At 43.9% G+C, this 17,741-nt stretch overlaps 1 long non-coding RNA gene across 1 annotated transcript; it reads left to right on the top strand.

The window, feature by feature from the left end:
• Positions 1–1,945: 1,945 nt before the first annotated feature.
• LOC130521471 (uncharacterized) lies at positions 1,946–17,448 on the top strand. Its single transcript, XR_008949338.1, has 4 exons — positions 1,946–2,179; positions 6,764–6,894; positions 7,087–7,122; positions 17,234–17,448. It is a non-coding gene; the product is annotated as an uncharacterized LOC130521471 (long non-coding RNA).
• Positions 17,449–17,741: the final 293 nt, after the last annotated feature.

Here is a 17,741-nt window from a genome sequence, read left to right as displayed (position 1 = left end):
ATTTTTGGAACCGTTTTCAAGTTTCCCATAGGGACATCGACACTCGGAGACAAACATTTAAAAGCTCTTCATGCAAAAGTGGTAAGAGACTGCCATCGGAAAAGGTCTAAATACTGAAATGAATAAATAAATACAATAAAATGTGGGCACTGTTCTCGTTTTGCAGCTTGGATGCAGCCTTGTCAAATAGCACTTAAAAGCAAGGGAGCTGGTCTTGGGGGAGGTTGAGATGTTTATTCTAATGGATGCCATAATGAATGCTTACAGAGGCAGGCCTTGGCTTCGGCGGGGTGGGGGGGCTCTGTGCCAGCATGGTTTTAAAGGAGAACAGTCACTGCAGCAGCCCCGGGCGCTTGGCACACAGAGCTCCCCACAATCTCCTGGTACACACAAATGGCACCAAGGACCTGGAGATAACCGCCCGTGAAATCTCTCATCACATGCTTTTGATTACTTGTCCACTATTTACTGTTTTTAAACCCCGAACTTCAAACGCATCACATGAAACAGCATTTCTGTGACATCACCCACCCCCCCCCCCACCCCAAAAAAGTGTTGTGTTTATTGAAGATATATTTCTATAAATTGTCGTGTTGCCGCCGTCTCTCGCTGCTTTCCACAAGCGCAGAAAATGAAAGGAAATGGGAATAAGCGAAACACCGGATCGTCCCCAAATATCCAATCCTTGCTCACTGTCAGGGAATCACTAATTTCAACATCCGAAGGAGCTCTGACAAGAGCGGCTTCCTGTATATTTCCATAAACGTGTGTTTCTCTGATTCTGTTACAGAGTTTGCAGGGTGCAACTGTGCATCAGAGCGCGCGTGCGTGCGCGTGTTGGAGCCTGCTGGGGGTGAAGACTGAAGCGCTTTATTAAAATGATGAGAGCAAGTTCAATTTGAATCATGCAGTGCCTGTCAGTGGCTTCTCGAATTGCAGGGCTGATGAAATTGCTCTTGCCGTTATTTAAAAGCAGTTGTAATCCATCTGAAAATGCTGTGATATAATCCATTTAATTTCTTATTCCTTGCAGCAATAACACTGAGTAACAAAAATCTATTAAAGCAATGTAACCCGGTGATTTAGCAATTATCTTTATTTTACATTACTGCAATTCAGCCTGGATTAATTGGAGTCTTATCAGAGCAGAGAGGCAGGTCACTTACCTTAATGCAACACAATGTGTTTTTATCTTAGTCATCAACCTCCACAAACGCAATTGTGTCCTGCTGTGCCGGGAAACTATTATTTTGTGATGCATAAAACTGTAAATATCCCCCTGCAAACCAATAGTCATTCAAGTGGTCTTAGCGGGTCCCTTCAAAATGGAACATTAAACAAAATTAGAAAAGGTACACAGCTGATTGTGGAGGGAACGTGATAAGCAGAATTAGACAAGTTTAAATGACTTAATTTCACAGAAGAATTGTCAGGAAGCAAAAGACACTGATGTGTAACCAGACATGATGATGATGATGACGATGATGATGACGGTGACGATGATGAGCAAAGAAGGTCAGCACAGAGGACAAATGAGAGAAGAAGAAAAGATTTACATCATCAATAAACTGGAAATGATCTTCTGATCAAAAACACTACGTTCCTTCTGGGAATGTTGTTCTTTAAGTTCACACGAGGGCACCACAGCAATGGAGACCAGGAACAACCCGGTCCAGCTGTGGAAAACAGGCCGTGACGCTCTCACAGGACGCATCAAGGCCATTTCGAGGTGATGGCGGTCGGTATACGCGTGCAGAAGTGAAAGAGCTTTTGACTTCTCTACTTCATCACCATCTATAGCGAGGATGTATGGACTCAAGGAGACAGTAAAGAAATACAGAACAGCATGTTCACTCCCTCAAATGTCCAATACCCAACTGGAATATGAAATCAGCCACCAAATGAGAGAACGGACAGTAATTGGAAGACATGAAGGCAACTCCCCTCCGCCCACTGTCCGGCTTCCTGGAACTTTGAGCGCATCAAAAATAGGGAGAATTGACGAGTGTATCGGGCAGGATCAAGAATCAAACAAGAGGCAAGCGTGAACACACCGGGAGGGGGATCCCCTGGGGTGAATTTCTGAGAAACTGTCACAGACAGTTAAGGACACGGGTTAATGAGGAGGAAGAGGAAACGCAGTGGAAGACGAGGCCTCTCATCGGATGTACATCTCCAGGTAGGGGAACCTTGCAGACATCAATAAATCCTCCCGTGGCTAAAAAGGTCGGACCAGATAACACAGAGGCTCGGAGCGCAGGAGCAGGCTCTGAGGTCTCAGGGCTTTATGAGCACAATCCAGGCTAACTGGCCAGACAGGAGCAGAGGGGTGCAGGTAGAAATGGATAGAATAGATAGGTTCTATTTTATTCTGGAAAGAATAAAGCTATATTACACCAACTGTATATAAAAAGAATATTTCATGTAGGTGTGTGTCATCGTCCCACAGAAAAACGTGGGAGGAAGTCGCATCCAACACGGAGAGAAAGTGTGTGCGTGTGTGTGTGCGCGCGCATGTCTGGTTCAACTATTTCTTTCAGTGTTGTATTTGGGGCGTGCTTTAACTGTCAGCAGCAGACAGCCCCATAAATTAGCACCTTTGAGAGACAGAACAGTCCAACCAAAGAAGCTGGTTAACGCGGGCGTCAAAGCACAATGGAAATCCCTGCTGATAATGAAACCATCCAGAAGCAGCAACTGGGACACAGATGTGAAGTGTGAAGTTCAAAGTCGGCCCAGCGTTAATGGTGGGAGCATTAGAGGATTTAACCCCAACATTCTGGAGTGGATCCAGCAGGTACAACACCTCAGATCTCTGTCCAGAGCAAATTTCCTACTTTCTGTCCTTCTTTCCTTCCTTCCTTCCATCCATCCCTCCTTCCTTTCTTAAATTAACCTTTTAATTGGACGGGAAGATTTTAATTGAGTCTGATCCATCCTAATAAAGTTGGGTTCACTTCTCTTTCTGTTCATTGGTCCAGAAGAATGCAGTTTAAAAAAAATCCAAGTGTGAACTCCTCAGATTCCAAAGTTAACAATAACTTTTTTTCCCATTTGAAGAGCCTTTTAAAAGTCTTCCAGAAGGTGACCTCTTCCAAAGACCTTATCAGAAGAATGTCGTAATGAGAAATCAAAGGTGACGGCTGCATGTTTATCGCAGAGTAAATGTCACTGAGCAGATCCTTCCTGGGAGAACACACCAAACGTCCACCATTGATCAGTTGTTTAGCTTGAGTTAATGTACGAACGATGCTCGAGGTATTCCCTGATGGGTTCGCTGTCTGCATGCAGAACACAGGTAATAAGACATCGCACAGCAGCATAATTCAGCCTTTCTCCAAGCCCTGTCTCCCTTTTGTTGCTCTACCAGGGTTATTGGACATCTTCGCAACAAGGACATCGAACTGCTTTTCTTTATATCAGTATCTCCAAAACAAATTATTAGCCTAGATGACAAATTTCTGTTGCAGCTCATTTACGTCATGTCCCTGGCATTATTCGGATCATTAAGCCGGGATTACGTCGTTGCCGTAGGAAAATTACCTGAGTGGGCATCAATGGCAACTGTGACAACAACACAGCCAAACGATGGAATTTGGATCTTTAAAACAAAGCCCAAAGGAATGACCAGAATAAAAACACAAAAGGCAGAGATAAACTATACATTTACGTTTGTGTTTGATATTTGGTGTAGTAGTTGGATGAAACTGGTCCTCGCTGAGACTAACTGATTTTGTCAAATGCGGATTCGATTCAGGAAATCAGCCCAGTTGGTATTTTGACAGGCCAGTAGCTCACACACATTCACAGTATTAATGGAAAAATACAGGCATTATGCTTAAACACACAAATGGCTTTTAAAATACAAAAAAAACAGGTTTCATTAACAATCTCCCTGATATTGTAAAATAAATGTAATGGTTATGAGGAATTCAAGGACCAACCGTTGCACAAATAGTCAGGGTACCTTATAAAAAAATGCTTTAAAAAGACAAAACCTGTGCTCCTTAAATTACTTACGGTGCACTAACAGGAGTGCTGTCTTTTCCCCAATGGAAAAAATAAATACATCACAGGCAGCAGGTAGAAAAAAAATCATTAATTTTGATTTGAATTTACCTTGCCTGCAGCTATGAGTGTATTGATGCCATAAAGAAACACACATAACAGGCCAAAAAAGAAACATGTAAACCTTCAACTGAGGTGGGACTTCATGATGGCATTTTCATGTATTTTGATCAAACCATCTGCACTCCCAGAAAGCTCCTCACATGTTCTGCGGCATAAGTGCTCATGTCTAATACCCTCAGAGGACGTTTTGGTCTGTCTCTATGAGTCTAATTTACGGATATCTGCATGAATTGGGAGGGCCTGGGGCCAACCATCTCATGTCTTTTTAAGGGAGGGGGGGCTGGGTTGTTGCGTTAGTGGGCCCTTTCGGGACAGGAGCAGCATTTCAGATAAGATCGGCGGCGGGAAGTGGTGAGCCGGGCCGTTTGTTCTCGTTGGCCATCTCTCATGTTGCACCACTGATTGGGAGGAAAGCTAAAATTGCTTTCACCGGGGCTCACTCCAGCAGTAGGCAATGATAACTAACAATGCCCCCGGGACCTAGTTAAAGCTGCATCACACGCGCTGGAAAACCACTTTAATGTGGCAGCATTAGGAAGCTGTCAGTAGGGCTGGTAGGGGGAAACAGATTCCAACTCATGGCCGTTTTTTGAAAACATTTGTTATCCTCCCTTCCAAAATGCATATAATCAAGCAGGCATTTTTAATTTTGTCTCACACACTTGCTGCGAAGAGAAAAAAGGGTTTAAAGATCATAAAAGCCAGGGCTCCGAGCAGAAATTACCACGCACGCCCTCATCTCTCCAGCCCTCCTCTGCCTCGCTCGGTCACGAGCACGATCGCAGAGCTCTTAACTGAAATGCAGCAGGTTGCGAGTGTCGCTTGTAACTCAGGTTGTAAATCAGGTGCCATTCAGCAGATGTATTTTGCAGTCTTAAATTTGTTCTAGCTGCTCATAATTACGGCTTTACTTGCCAAGCGTGATGTAGAAAAACCACAGTCTTTATGAGGTCTGTGATAATGGAGTCGTTTCTCAAACAGCCGCTTCATTACAGGGAAAAAGGTTAGCGTGGAAGAGGTTTACGGTATTTTATTTATTTCATACAAAACTATTTATGTTAGGGGCGGAACAGTGATTAACGTGGTTTCCTCATGGCTCAATTACAGGCTGGGAGCCTTTTTTATGTGTTTGTATGTTCTCCATGTGTCTGTGTGGGCTGTCTCCATCTATTTTGGTTTCCTCCCACAGTCCAAGGACATGAGCATTAGACTAATTGGTGGGTATAAATTACCTCTTGTGCGGTGTGTGTCTTCTGTTCGACTGGCAACCTGTCCAGAGTGTATTCCTCCTACGTCTTGCCTGGTGACAGCTGAGATAGGATCCAGCAACCCCACGACCCTAATTAGGATTTATTAGAAAGAACATAAGATTGCTGGGGGAATTAACTTTTGGAATTTTTCATGCTGGAAGCACATCGTATTCACCCCCCAGAAAATAGACAAATAAAATAAATCACAGCTTAGATTTCAAATGAGATTTTCTTTTCCTCGCAATTATGAGACAGGTTTCAAGTTAATTTTCCAGATAAATTTGGACGGGTGCCACACCCACCGCTACTTTATGATTAGAATAGTTGGCATTCCATTTCCTCAGCTTGTCTCCTTCACCATCCAAAATTTGAGAGGTATCTGAGTCACCACCGAGCAATCTTGGATGCATTTCTAATGCCTGAGTTTATACCCGTGGAGAACTCTGGGCTTTCCTTCTGAACAAACCCAGAGCCTTGAGGTACCTGCACAGTGTTGACAAACTGGCATCAATACCATCAATATTTTCAGGTCGGAAACAGATCTAACTGTTGTATCAGACTATGGCCTGGACAGCAGTAGAGTGGACAAGGAGAGTGCAAGTGGACCTTGTTCTCCAGTTCCTTTGTTGACCCAACTGCTCCAGTGACGGACACCTGAACCAGGTGGTAGACCCCCAAGTATGGGATGCTGTCAAGCTGGAGTCCTATTGAGCTTGGTTGTCTTGAGCAGCCATTGGGCAAAAACTTGGGTCTAAGAAAAGTGTGGGAAGGCCATGGATGAAATGATGGCCTAGAAGAAATTCTGGCGAACCATCAAGTGGAAATTTGTGGTCGATGGACTTCAAGTTCCTGTTAGCCTGGTATTTTTGGCTGAAAGAAATTAAAAAAACAACCCTCCAAACTCTTCTCACATCTCTGTCCTCTTGATAAGAGCCGAAGTTGCAACACAATCTAACGATATAGTTAGAGTAAGAGTTTTACATGTGGCATCGACCAGCTGTAAGAGCTGCAGGGCTACAGTCTTTGCTAATCTGAAACGATTTGGGATAAACTGATATGCGCAACACATATTCTGGCATTCTTGGAGTTTTGGTTTCTCAGCTATCTTATATTCATAAAGCCTACATTGTAAAAAGGAACAGCCAAACACAAAGTGCTATAAAAATACAAGATATGACCAGCTAGCCAACTTCTGTTACCATTCCAACAGCAAGAAAAGTCAGCATGTTTTCTTCCTTGCAACCTTTATTTTACGAAGCGCTCGCCAATGACTAAAAGCTGGTGAAAGGTTTACTCGTTTACTTTCTTTTAAATTCGTGTCTTCTTTTGCCAACATCCTCACTCAAGTATTGGGGCCTATTCCAACTCTGCTGTCTTGCCAGATTTCCCTGCGCCTGACCTGGAAGCTTCTTCCTCCTGCTGGAATGAAGTATCGATATTAATGACGTCAAACCCAACACTTTGTCTTCCCTCGAGGTCTTTGGACGAGTCCAGAACTGCACAGATACCGGAGGTGCACAGTGAACTGCATTTTACCTGTTGCCACTATTAAACACCATAATATTCTCACCTTTTTTACAGTCTAATTATAGATAATTTGCCATGTTGATTCATGGGGGGTTGTTTTTTTTGGTCAGTGTCTTCAACAATGGACGCAAACAAAGACAGGTGGAATGTAGCACATTTTCTTTGTGGTGTTTTACAGGAACAAAGATGAAGTGAGACAGAAGAATAAAGAGAGGTAACTTTAAAAACTTCAACAACAAGGGTTTTTGCTCATTATCTGGTCTGAATCAATGAGTCAGGAACATTCCTGTAAGAACCTGCTTTTACAACAGATTGATAAATTACCATGAAGTTAACGTGCTACCATCAGCGAATTCAGATTCATGCACTGATTTTTGAATCTGTTCACAGCACAAAAATGTTCTAAAACCTTTACTAAATCTCTTTTATACCCTGACAGCCAATGTAGCTTCTCTTTGCATAAGGAAAAAGAGCCGAGTCACTCTTGATCACCATTTTAGTTGTTTTCAGCAGCAAACATTTTGAAACCACTTTAGCTGGTGTACTGAAAATAAATTCTTATATCCGACTCGTTATTGGTTCTGGGTCTGACCTTTTTTTTTTTTCAAACTGATTTCAATATGTTATCAATTATCTTTAGATTCTAAAAAGCTGCGTGCTGCCAAATGGTTAGAGGAAAAAAATGCTCCCTGCATTTCCTTGACTTGAAAAATTAAAACGACAAAAACAAGGAACAAAGCTCTTCATCCATACCAACACAATCTCTGATCACTTGACAAAAGACACACCATCTTTGTTTAATGCCTTCTCCTCCATTTGGAAATGCTCTCTGAGTGTCTAAGAGGTGTTCTTATCCATTTAATATATGCTCAGAGTGTATCCTGTCAAATATAGATTTGAATCAATAGCACTCTGGAGTGGCTCGTTAAACTTAAATCAGCTTGGAAGTGGTGCATGCCTGCCTCACAGCTGCTGTCATTAACCACTGCCTTGAAGATTATTGGAGAAATGTCCTTGTGTGAGCACATTCTCTAGTTTACCTGACTGGCTGCTCGGAACTCCAATGTAAGATGAACCGGCACAGGTGTGCAAGCAGCACAGCCTCGCAGCACCGCAGCAATCCTCTACCAGGAGTCTATCTTTTGGCTGCTGACTGCGCTGCTGTGTGTTCTGGGATATTTGTTGTCGGGAGTTTGCAGTTCTGACCTTCACAGAATGTGGGGCCCACTTGAATTTGAATCAGTTGTAAATTCCCATAATGAAAAACTTTTCAAACTCGCACAGCATATTATCCTGGCTGGACATTCACAGGCTGGACGCAGCTGCTTCTGCAGATATCGGGACCGGCCACTAGGGGCGCTACAGGCAACAAACGGAGCTTCTGGTGCTGCTGGAACACCAGCTGGTGGCATCAATATACATCCATAACAGTTTCTCATCGTTACTTTCTTTTTGCCTCCATTTCAACGACCATGTGTGAATACAGACCTCAAGCTTCTTTGTTGAACACGCCTGTTTCTGCATTTGATAGCAAATCTAAGGATCCGATTCATTAGTATTCCACCTCAGCAGAGGAATTGTGGCCTTGGAGGTCAACGTTATAAGACGTTTGAATCCAGCAGGAGGAATTTGTAAGAGATGTAGGATTTGTCGAGGGGCCAATGAAAGTTGTGGAGGGCTACGGTGAGGTGGGTGCCGGGTTTTTAGTGCAAGTGAAAACTCTAGCTGCAGAATTCTGAAAACATTAGAGCCTATCTAGGCCTCTGCTGGAAACCTCACAGGAGTTCACTGCAGTAGTCCAAGCATGAAGGCCTGGAGGAGGGCTCCAAATATACAATGATCAGAGTGTGGAGATGTTTTTTAGGTGGAAAAGGTGGTTTATGTGAGACTGTAAGTTGAAGGTAGACTCAAACATGACTCCAGGAGAGATCTGGTGATTGAGCAACCCTCCAAAGATTGGCAAACCTCCAATATTATTGAAGGGTTGTTATTTGCAACAACATGAGCTCAGTTTTATGACCGTTGAGTTTGAGGAAATTGGTTGTCATTCCAATTGTGACGTCTTTCAGACAGTTGACCAGGGGGCTGGTAGGAGTGGAATAGATGGCTTTGTGCTATTGTAAAGTTGTTATGTCACAACGTAACAATAGAAGTTGAGGCCATTCTTATAGATGATTTCCCAACATCAAAAGAAGGAAAAGCCTCAATGTTTCTAGGACCAGATGAAGGATAACTAATTTCCATCAATACACAGAAGTGTGTGTGTCAGGTTGAAGCAGCTGGGAATCAGTTCTCTATCTTATCAGTAATCAACGGAATTGTAACCTTTACGGCATTCCCAATCAGCGATCCTTTTACACAGTTCTCTTTCGCTGGCCTTGGCTTCAGTCCTAGAAGAAACGTCCCTCGACTTTGGTTCTGTTCTCTTCTGTGCCTCAACAGCATTAATAACTGAGGGGGGAAAAAAAAACCTGAAAGCTAATTTGTCCACACTGCTGTAAAGAGCTTGGTGCGCAACCACGCCTTATGGGAAAGGGTTAACTGCATCAACAACAATAATGAGAGCGCAGTGAGACGTATGAAGTAATTAGTCAGTCTGCTCTCCAATATTTACCCAGTTAATTATTTGCGAGTATAACTCGTCTCCCCCTCAGAAGGCTGCCTGTTGTTTTTTTCCACACCATTTGTCACTGTCCACCTCTCCTGGCTTCTCATCTCCTCTTCCTGTTGCTTTTATTCCTCGCTCTTCCTTCTATAATGATGGTAGTGTGGCATTTTGTTGAACTTTTGTCAGTGGAGGTGTTAGACCGCTGTCCCTGCCCGTGTGAGGTCAACTATGATTATCTGTCTGTTTGGCTAACGTGAGTAGCAAGATGTGAAAATGGCTGCTGATTTTCCAGAGTGGTGCCCAGCGCAGAAAGGTCAGATGAAGGAGAGGATGCTTTAAAGTTCATAGGCCTTTAATATGTATGTATTCGTCCAAGAGGCAAAAATGACACCTGCACCAGATGCAACAAAGGGCCTTTGCCTTGGTTGTTGGACGAGGTTAAAAATAAAAGTATTATGGTATATACATTATGGTATATGGTATTATGACTATATAGTTAACTAAATGTGGTAATCACAGGCTGCAATATACTGAAACTGCAAACAATAATTGATGTATTCCTCTAGGATCACAGGAACATATAAATATTTGTCTAACTGATAAACGCTTCTGTAAAGGTATTGTGCAGCATTTCTATCACTCTAGCATTGGGTTTTGTGTAGGCAACACGATTCATATGCTTGTGCTATTATAGGTCAAATTCTGTGGGACTTAGTCTGGTCCTACTCAAGGTTCCTACTTGTTGAAATGGGTTTTTTTCTGTTTGTAGACAGTCACCACTGTAAAAGCTGTTGAAGATAAAGGTTCAAATAATTGAACATTTTATGCTTTAAAAAGCACGAGGTTATGGTGCCCATATATACAGTATTCATTCATTCATTCTCTATTAGCCATCAAGTTGTTGAGATCCACGAAAGGAGGGGGGGGGACCATCTACCTTGGAGTAGAAGCAGGAGATGCAGGAGGATTTGGGGGAGAAAGACTCAGCCAAGGCTGCAGCAGTGGACAGTGTTGACCGTCTCTATAAACAACCTGAATCTCCTCACTGTGACAACAAGCAACATACCACAAATCAAAAATACCATCCCATCCCATCAACTAGCTTTTGAACAAACAGCTATCTTTCCTTCTTCACGCTCCACTGCCCTAAGTTATTTATTTCTTTACAACCCCATTTAATATTCTTCAATTTTTTGTTCATGTGTGAATTTATGCACAGTTTGTGCTTGCATGTTGCCTCAAGAACAGTCAGCTATGCTTAAGGGATCTTTTTCTTTCACAGTTTGAGAGTGAAAATTAACCTGTGGAGGCTGAAAGCACAAAGCACAGATGAACTGAATGAACACCACGTAGCGGAAGAGGAGGTTGAAGCCTTCTCCGTTCAGCTGTTTATAAATGAAGCTAAAATCTTATATTAATTCCACACAAATGAGACCAATTCAAGTCAAGAAAAAAAGCTCAAACACCCCCCCCCCCCCCCCCCCCCCCCCTTCAAAAACAAACTGTTCTGTTGACTTTGAGGAAGCAAAATCAGCCTTCGGCCAGTGGAGCCAATCTCAGATTGTGACTGAAATCTGTTATCGCGGTCGACATTCAATTAATGTTTCACATGCGGTGGAAATATGATCATATTTTTGCAGCGTTTGGGGGGTGGGGGGGTGGGGGGGGGGTCAAAGGGAATGGGCGGAACGGGAGACAAAACAGTAATTATTTCATTATGGCTCGACAACGATAATATTATGATAGTGTAGTTTGCAGTTTGCAGTCTGCAGACGCCGATCTGTGGAACAAATGAGCTGTCCCTCAGGAGAACAGGGAGCCTAAGGTAAGGTCTGCATCGCTCTCTCTCTCGCTCTCTCTCTCTCCACCCCCAACACAGCCGTATGTGCACTTTCCCCTTTCTCAGCTACTGTTTTAATATTCTTATTCAATACACTTGCAATTATTTTAAAAATAAATTTAGCACAGATAAAAAAAAAAAATGAGGGAGCCTCTTGGGTGACGCAAATGACTTCCTTGTTTTTATTAGAAGACAAGGTGTTTATTAGGAGCCTTGTTGGCTTATTGTAGGAGGTTTCTGAGTTTGAGTAATTGTCCAATTAGGTGTAATTTCTGGATTGGTGCGAACCCAGGCGATTGTGCTGTAAGAGGAAGCCTACCGCTGGGACACACATTAATGAATCCCACTGAGACCTGTCTACCTTTAAGAAAGAGAGACTGTGTCGGCTTCTGTTTCGCCTTCCCAAATCTTTTTAACGAGGCATTATAACTGGGATTTGCAATTGAGACAAGGCACCGCTCCTCCCTCCCCCACTTCATTGTTCCTTATTCTTCACTGTCTGTGCACTGGGTTACAAAAATAATTTATCATTCATGTTATTTCACTTCTCTGAGCAATTGCCTCTTATTCAAACAGAAAGGTTACCTTAATTGTTATGTAGCTCAGCTATTTATGCCCTGGCATAAAAATGCATGTTTGCTGCTCCATGGAAAGGTCACTCATTACAACCCAAGTTACTTTTGCCCCCTTCTCTCTGTTGTTGTGGGCCCCTCGAAGTGTTTGTCGGCTACTTCACGCAGGGAGAGGGGGGCAAGGTTTTCAGAGAGGGCTCCGGAGGATTTCAGCTGTCGCCATCTCTCTGATGTCACTAACTGTCGTTCCCTCTCCTGGTTTCCCTTTGAAGCGCGCCGCCCCCTTTAAGAGCACTTCAGCAGTTGGAGAAAGATAACCACAATGCATGATTTGTGATTTGCAGCGGGTTATCTGTTCCGAGTCTCTGGCTGTGGTATCGATCTGTTCATTAAATTCTCAGCAACCATGTCAACGCCAAAAAAATCATGAAAGCCTTCATTACTAATTTAGCTGGAAAGGGCAGCTGAAGTGAAGAAGAATGGCTGCTTTGTGCGTAAAAACCTACTTTGTTTGTTGATGACCTCATTAAATAGGAAACAATCCCGGCGCGTGAAGAAAGGGAAAGAGATGGAGAAAAGGACGGGGCAAATGGAGGACAGCATTGGGCTAAGAGCTGCAGGACCCGCGAAAGACACATAAAACCTGAAATATTAATAAGGTGGAGAGCTGTGAAGTTTAAACCCTCAGACATCTTCCTGTGTTTGCTGGGCTGCTCTTTGCAGACAAATAACAGGTGTTGTGCTGATGTCAAAAGTCGGCGCGATGCATAATGTACAACGGCCTCGCACGGAAACAGGTGAGTTTATCAGAGCGGGACTGCTGCTACTGGCTTGGTGCTCCAGCAGGACACCGAGGGAAGATGTGAAGGAGACTTTCACTTGAGCCCTAATTAGATAAGAACTAACGTGGCTGCTCGTCCCCCCTCACCCAGGTCTGGACAGCGCTGGACCTGAAAGTGGCACGCTGTTTCTGCCAGTGGCTAGCTGAGGCGCTAGGCTGCGAGGGCAGCGTCGAAGAAACGCATCCGAAGCTTATATTTAGTTTGGGTTCGCGCTAAGGTTGTATTACAGCCAAACGCCAACACAAAAATGCCGCCCTCTCCTTTTCCTATCATCTCCGCTTCGTTCTTTCTCACGTTAGAGCCACTCGCAGCTCTACCGCAACCACTGACACCACCACGAGCACATCACACCCTCGCAGCCGCTACCCGCCGCTCATCTCCGCGCTAAACCTTGTCCTTCTTTTAGGCTTATGTCTCTACGCTCCCTCTGAAGTGAGCCATTTCAGAAAGATTCGCCAGAGCCGCCATGCCGTATAACCGCAGCCATCACGGGCTCCTTTGCTGATACAGTCTGACGTTTCAAAATGCTCCGGGATTCAAAACAAAATCAGGCTTCCTGATCCAGCGACAAACTGAGCTACCGGGAAGGCGCTTTTGCTAAGACTCTTTGTGACATGATGATTGGGAGACAGGCTCAAATTCTCTATGAATATGGATATGACTGTTTATGCCTCTAGGAGAAAAATATCAAGCACATACTTGGCTGGTAAATATTTGTATAAAAAAGATCTTGGAATGCTTTTGGCGATGAAGGCTATATATCTGTTTTGTTAAGGATAGATGATTTCTTTCCAGTGTGTGGGCTTGGACTGTCAGTTCATACTATCTTAAAAAGGATTATCTGATGCACCTAGGTCTGATTTCAATTTGAATAGGTGTGAATTTATTTTGCAGTGCTCAATATCACATGGAAATAAGACTGCTATAATCCAATTCCACCCTCACCACGAGGAAAAAACAGGATAAAATAAGAATCTCATTATGCTGTCCTGCTTTATGTTGGCTTGTTCCCTCGCAAACAATCTACCGAATTCAATACCAGAGTATTTACTCACGGCTCTTGAATGGAAAGAAATGTAACTGTTTGACAGGCGATTTTCTTTTTCTTTTCTAATTTCATAAAATTCAGGTGCAGAGATCCACACCGAGGCTTTAATTCATTCAGGAAAATCCTATGCACAATGTCTTATTTACTGCCCTTGTGATACTGAATTCATTGTGATTGAATGTGGGGCTATAAAATTAGATTGCATTGTGTGTCTCTGGCTAATAATTCCAGATGGAATAGCTCCTCACTCTGCTTGACATGATGCACCCGGAGAGAAATATGGAAGTGGAGAGGCAAAGTTAGGGTTGCTTAGGTTCATCCAGAGGCCCCAGACACCCGATGAATCAAGTTTTACTAAATCTTAAGAGTGGGAAGGACCCGTGTAATTTGCTGTGAGAAGTATCCTCGGAGGAGGTGTGTGTGGCGCTCTGGCCGCAGGAAGAGGCCCGGCCTCTTCTGTGAACACAGTGTGATGTGATGATAAGATGAGGTGTCCTGTTTAAGAGCTTGATTAATGGTGGAGGAAGAGATGGCCTTTCAGCACAGATACTGTTTGCCTTTGCTGAAGCACACTTGTGCTCAGGCGAGGGAGCACTCCTGCGGCGCTCTGCTCCGTCCTCACGCAGACCCCAAATTACAGACACCGCTGTCACCACAGCTCATCTTTACTTAAGGCGTAATGGCACAGATCGCGATCAATTTTCACAAGTCCATCGGAGCAGGCCCCTTCATTATGTTTAAAAACCATTCACACTGATTGATCCACAATAAGTGCACGGTATTGATAAATAATTAAAAAGCTCTCAGTTTAATTTGGGGGTAAGTAGAGGATGGAGAATGTGGGAAAGGGTCGGCGCTGCGGTTGTGTCAGGCCAGCGGGCTCTTAGATGGTGTAATGAAGCCCGGCCCCCAACTGTGGCACACCCAGCCGCGGCTCCTGTCTGCCTCCCCACTTTTCCCCAGTGGACGCGCAACCAGCTGGATTCATCTGCCATATTTGAGGCAATCAATGCAATCTGGCTTGAAAGAAAATCAATAAGACGTGTCCACTTATGCCTCGGAGTGTAGAAGAAGATCTATTGCGGGGGCAAATCTGCAGGACTAAAAGACAGATTTCATAAAATGATTCCTGACGTGTCCTTGGAAACCATGGGACTCCATAGTTTTTAATGTTTCTTTAAATACTATTATATAAACAGCTCAGGCTGCAGCAATTATTTAGAGGGCTCGAAAGGCTTCAGACTCATACGTGTCGTCATGTCAATGTGGAGGCCCTAAACACTGTCCGGCTGTCCACTTTAGCAGCAACCACAATGGTGATGAAGAATCTTTTGGCTTTTAAAGTCTTTTTTACTGATCTTTGTTACTGGAGAGTGAGCGAGAAAAACAAGCGGACTGTATTTAAAATCCTAAACTTGATCAATTTCACTCCAGATTTCTGAGCTTGGGGCTTTGGTCTGACTGCGACTGTTGACTGAGACACGTTCAAATAGCTCCTGCTGTTCGAGGAGGTGCAACAGCTTCTGTTTATTGTTAGCGCGTGCGGTTCAGAATAATTCTTCTCGAAAAATAAAGTGCGGCTTACATGAAGAAACACTCGGCTGGACAGATTTTGTGGGTGTCGGCTGTGTTGGCAAATCTGTTTTAATAAAACACCGCAGATGGATGTGTGAGTGCTGTCTAAATGTATCAGAAAGTGTGACATTGTTTTTAGAGGAGTGTGAGGGAAAGCCCGACGAGGGGGAAAGTGTGGTATCATTCAAATCCCCAGGTCCCTGCGTCGCCACCTTGCTAAACCAGTTAACACCGCTGGTTCGAGGTCACAGCTCGGCCGGGCTGGTGCAGCCAGCTCCTGTAGGTGTGATATGAGGCCTCTCGTGGTGTCCGACCCACTGCTGAACATCAACGCACTCCGGTTATGGACTCACACCTCCACCGAGGAGCAGGAGGAATGTAAATCTGCAACAAAGCAAGGTCAACTCTGACGCAGGCGGACATTGTTGCACACACAAAGTGTCACCTGGAGCTCAACATGGAGTTACAGCTGTTGCCACCAAGACGCCGCACACAGCTCCGCGCCACCATGGACATGCCTGCACCACTCTGCTCTGACTTTGTCACTTGTTTGACATCCTGGCTGCTAATTTTTGAAATTTCTTCATAGAAATTGACAGATGTTTTGCATTCTTTGAGGGACAAGGCTGTGCGAAGGCTTTGCCCCTCAAGTTGGTCCATTTTTTTCCCCCCACAATAGATGGAAGCAAATGAAATGGAAGTGCGTAGGAGGAAACACTAAAAAGAGAAGCAATTGTTGTGGCAGGCTCCCTCTCTGCAACACATATTTGCATTTCTGGGGTGCACATCAGGGGTCTTAATAGGGTCATCACACAAGCATAACACAGGCTTAAATAGGCTACCTAAACACACTACACGTGTGCGGAGTGGGGAGCGGTGTGTGTGTGTTTGTGTGATTGGCTGCCATTCACTGATCTCCTGTACAGCCCAACGCCAGAGAGACGGAGCATTATGCTGCGTCACATGTTTCCGTGCTGATATCTGTCTAATTGATGACTTTGTGCCTCATCAATCCATTATGCATAATTTAACATGGATCAAGTCCCACATTAACATAATCACCCATTGGTTATTCTGCATAGTGTGACACGCTAGTGAGGAGCAGAACCCCAGCCTGAGAAAAAGTGACAGGGGAGATGCACCCTGCATGAGCAGCCAAACACACACATGCAGACACGTGCACACCGACATGCGCGCACACGCACAGACAGCAGCAGAAGCTAGGATGTGACTGATATTACAAAGATGTTAGATCTTACCTACTCCTCATTTTAGTGGGAGTCTAGTCTGAGCATTTCATGTTTATGCCCAACCACATAATAAAGAAATAAATAAACCAACACACACACACACACACACACACGCACACAGGAACAGCTTGGAAAAGTGTGGGGTGTGAAGCTGCCTGGTTAGACGCTGCTGTTGCAATCACTAAGCAGCTTTAGTGTCTCCTACCACCCTCCTGATTTAAAATTCATAAATGCTAATCCTTCATAATTTACAGTTTAAAAAGCAGCCCTGTTCACAGGCCCTGTGGCCACAGCTCTGTCAGAGTAATTATACCAAGGAGCTGGGAATGGACTACTAGCAGACTTTCAGCAGTCAAGGAAATCCCCCTCACTGGCACCAGACCCAATTACTCCAAATACCTAAACAGATTAGCACGCCATTTTCCAGTTCAAATTGAGCATAGGTGCCAAATCAGTGTTACACTATAGTCAGGTAGGTAAATAGCATTAAAGATGAGACATGTCTGTTTCTTATTAAGTGAAAAGTATGCCAAGTAATTTTATTAGCTATTTTCATTTCATTTGTGGCCTTGGTTATTGTCTTTTATAAGGTTACGAGGCCCTCTCCAGTGTCAGGCGGTGATGTGCTGCCCTCCAAGCGATCACGATGGCGCACGGACTATAATGGGAAGATAGCTGTCCCTGATGATTGGAAGCTTCTACTGGAAACCAAAGTGGAGCAAAACAAGGTCCTTTGTTGCTGCCAGGACAAAGTATATCCATTTCCATGTATCTGTGATTCTAATTAAAGCCATTATCAAAAATGGTCCGATTTCAATGCAGTGGCTAAGAATGATGTCACAAAACCTTTGTAGGTCCTGCGTGAGAGCCCTGCTTTACATGATGAAGCTCTCAGGACAAAATGGCTCACCATCTTTTTAAATGTATAATTAAGTAGCCATCCCAAATATTGACTCCTCTCTCATCCTGAGCGAATTGTGGACTTTTGTAGGACAAAAGCACTCGCTTTGGGTGATAGTCATCACTGTCCCAGCTGCTCTATCAGTCCTGTCTGGCACACACTTGTGTATTTAGATTCAAAAAGGTGATATGACAGTG

Source organism: Takifugu flavidus, chromosome 2, assembly GCF_003711565.1.
Source record: "Takifugu flavidus isolate HTHZ2018 chromosome 2, ASM371156v2, whole genome shotgun sequence".
In the NCBI taxonomy this organism is placed as follows: Eukaryota; Metazoa; Chordata; class Actinopteri; order Tetraodontiformes; family Tetraodontidae; genus Takifugu; species Takifugu flavidus.
Note: the sequence above shows the minus strand (reverse complement) of the source record. Positions and strands in the feature narration are given on the sequence as shown.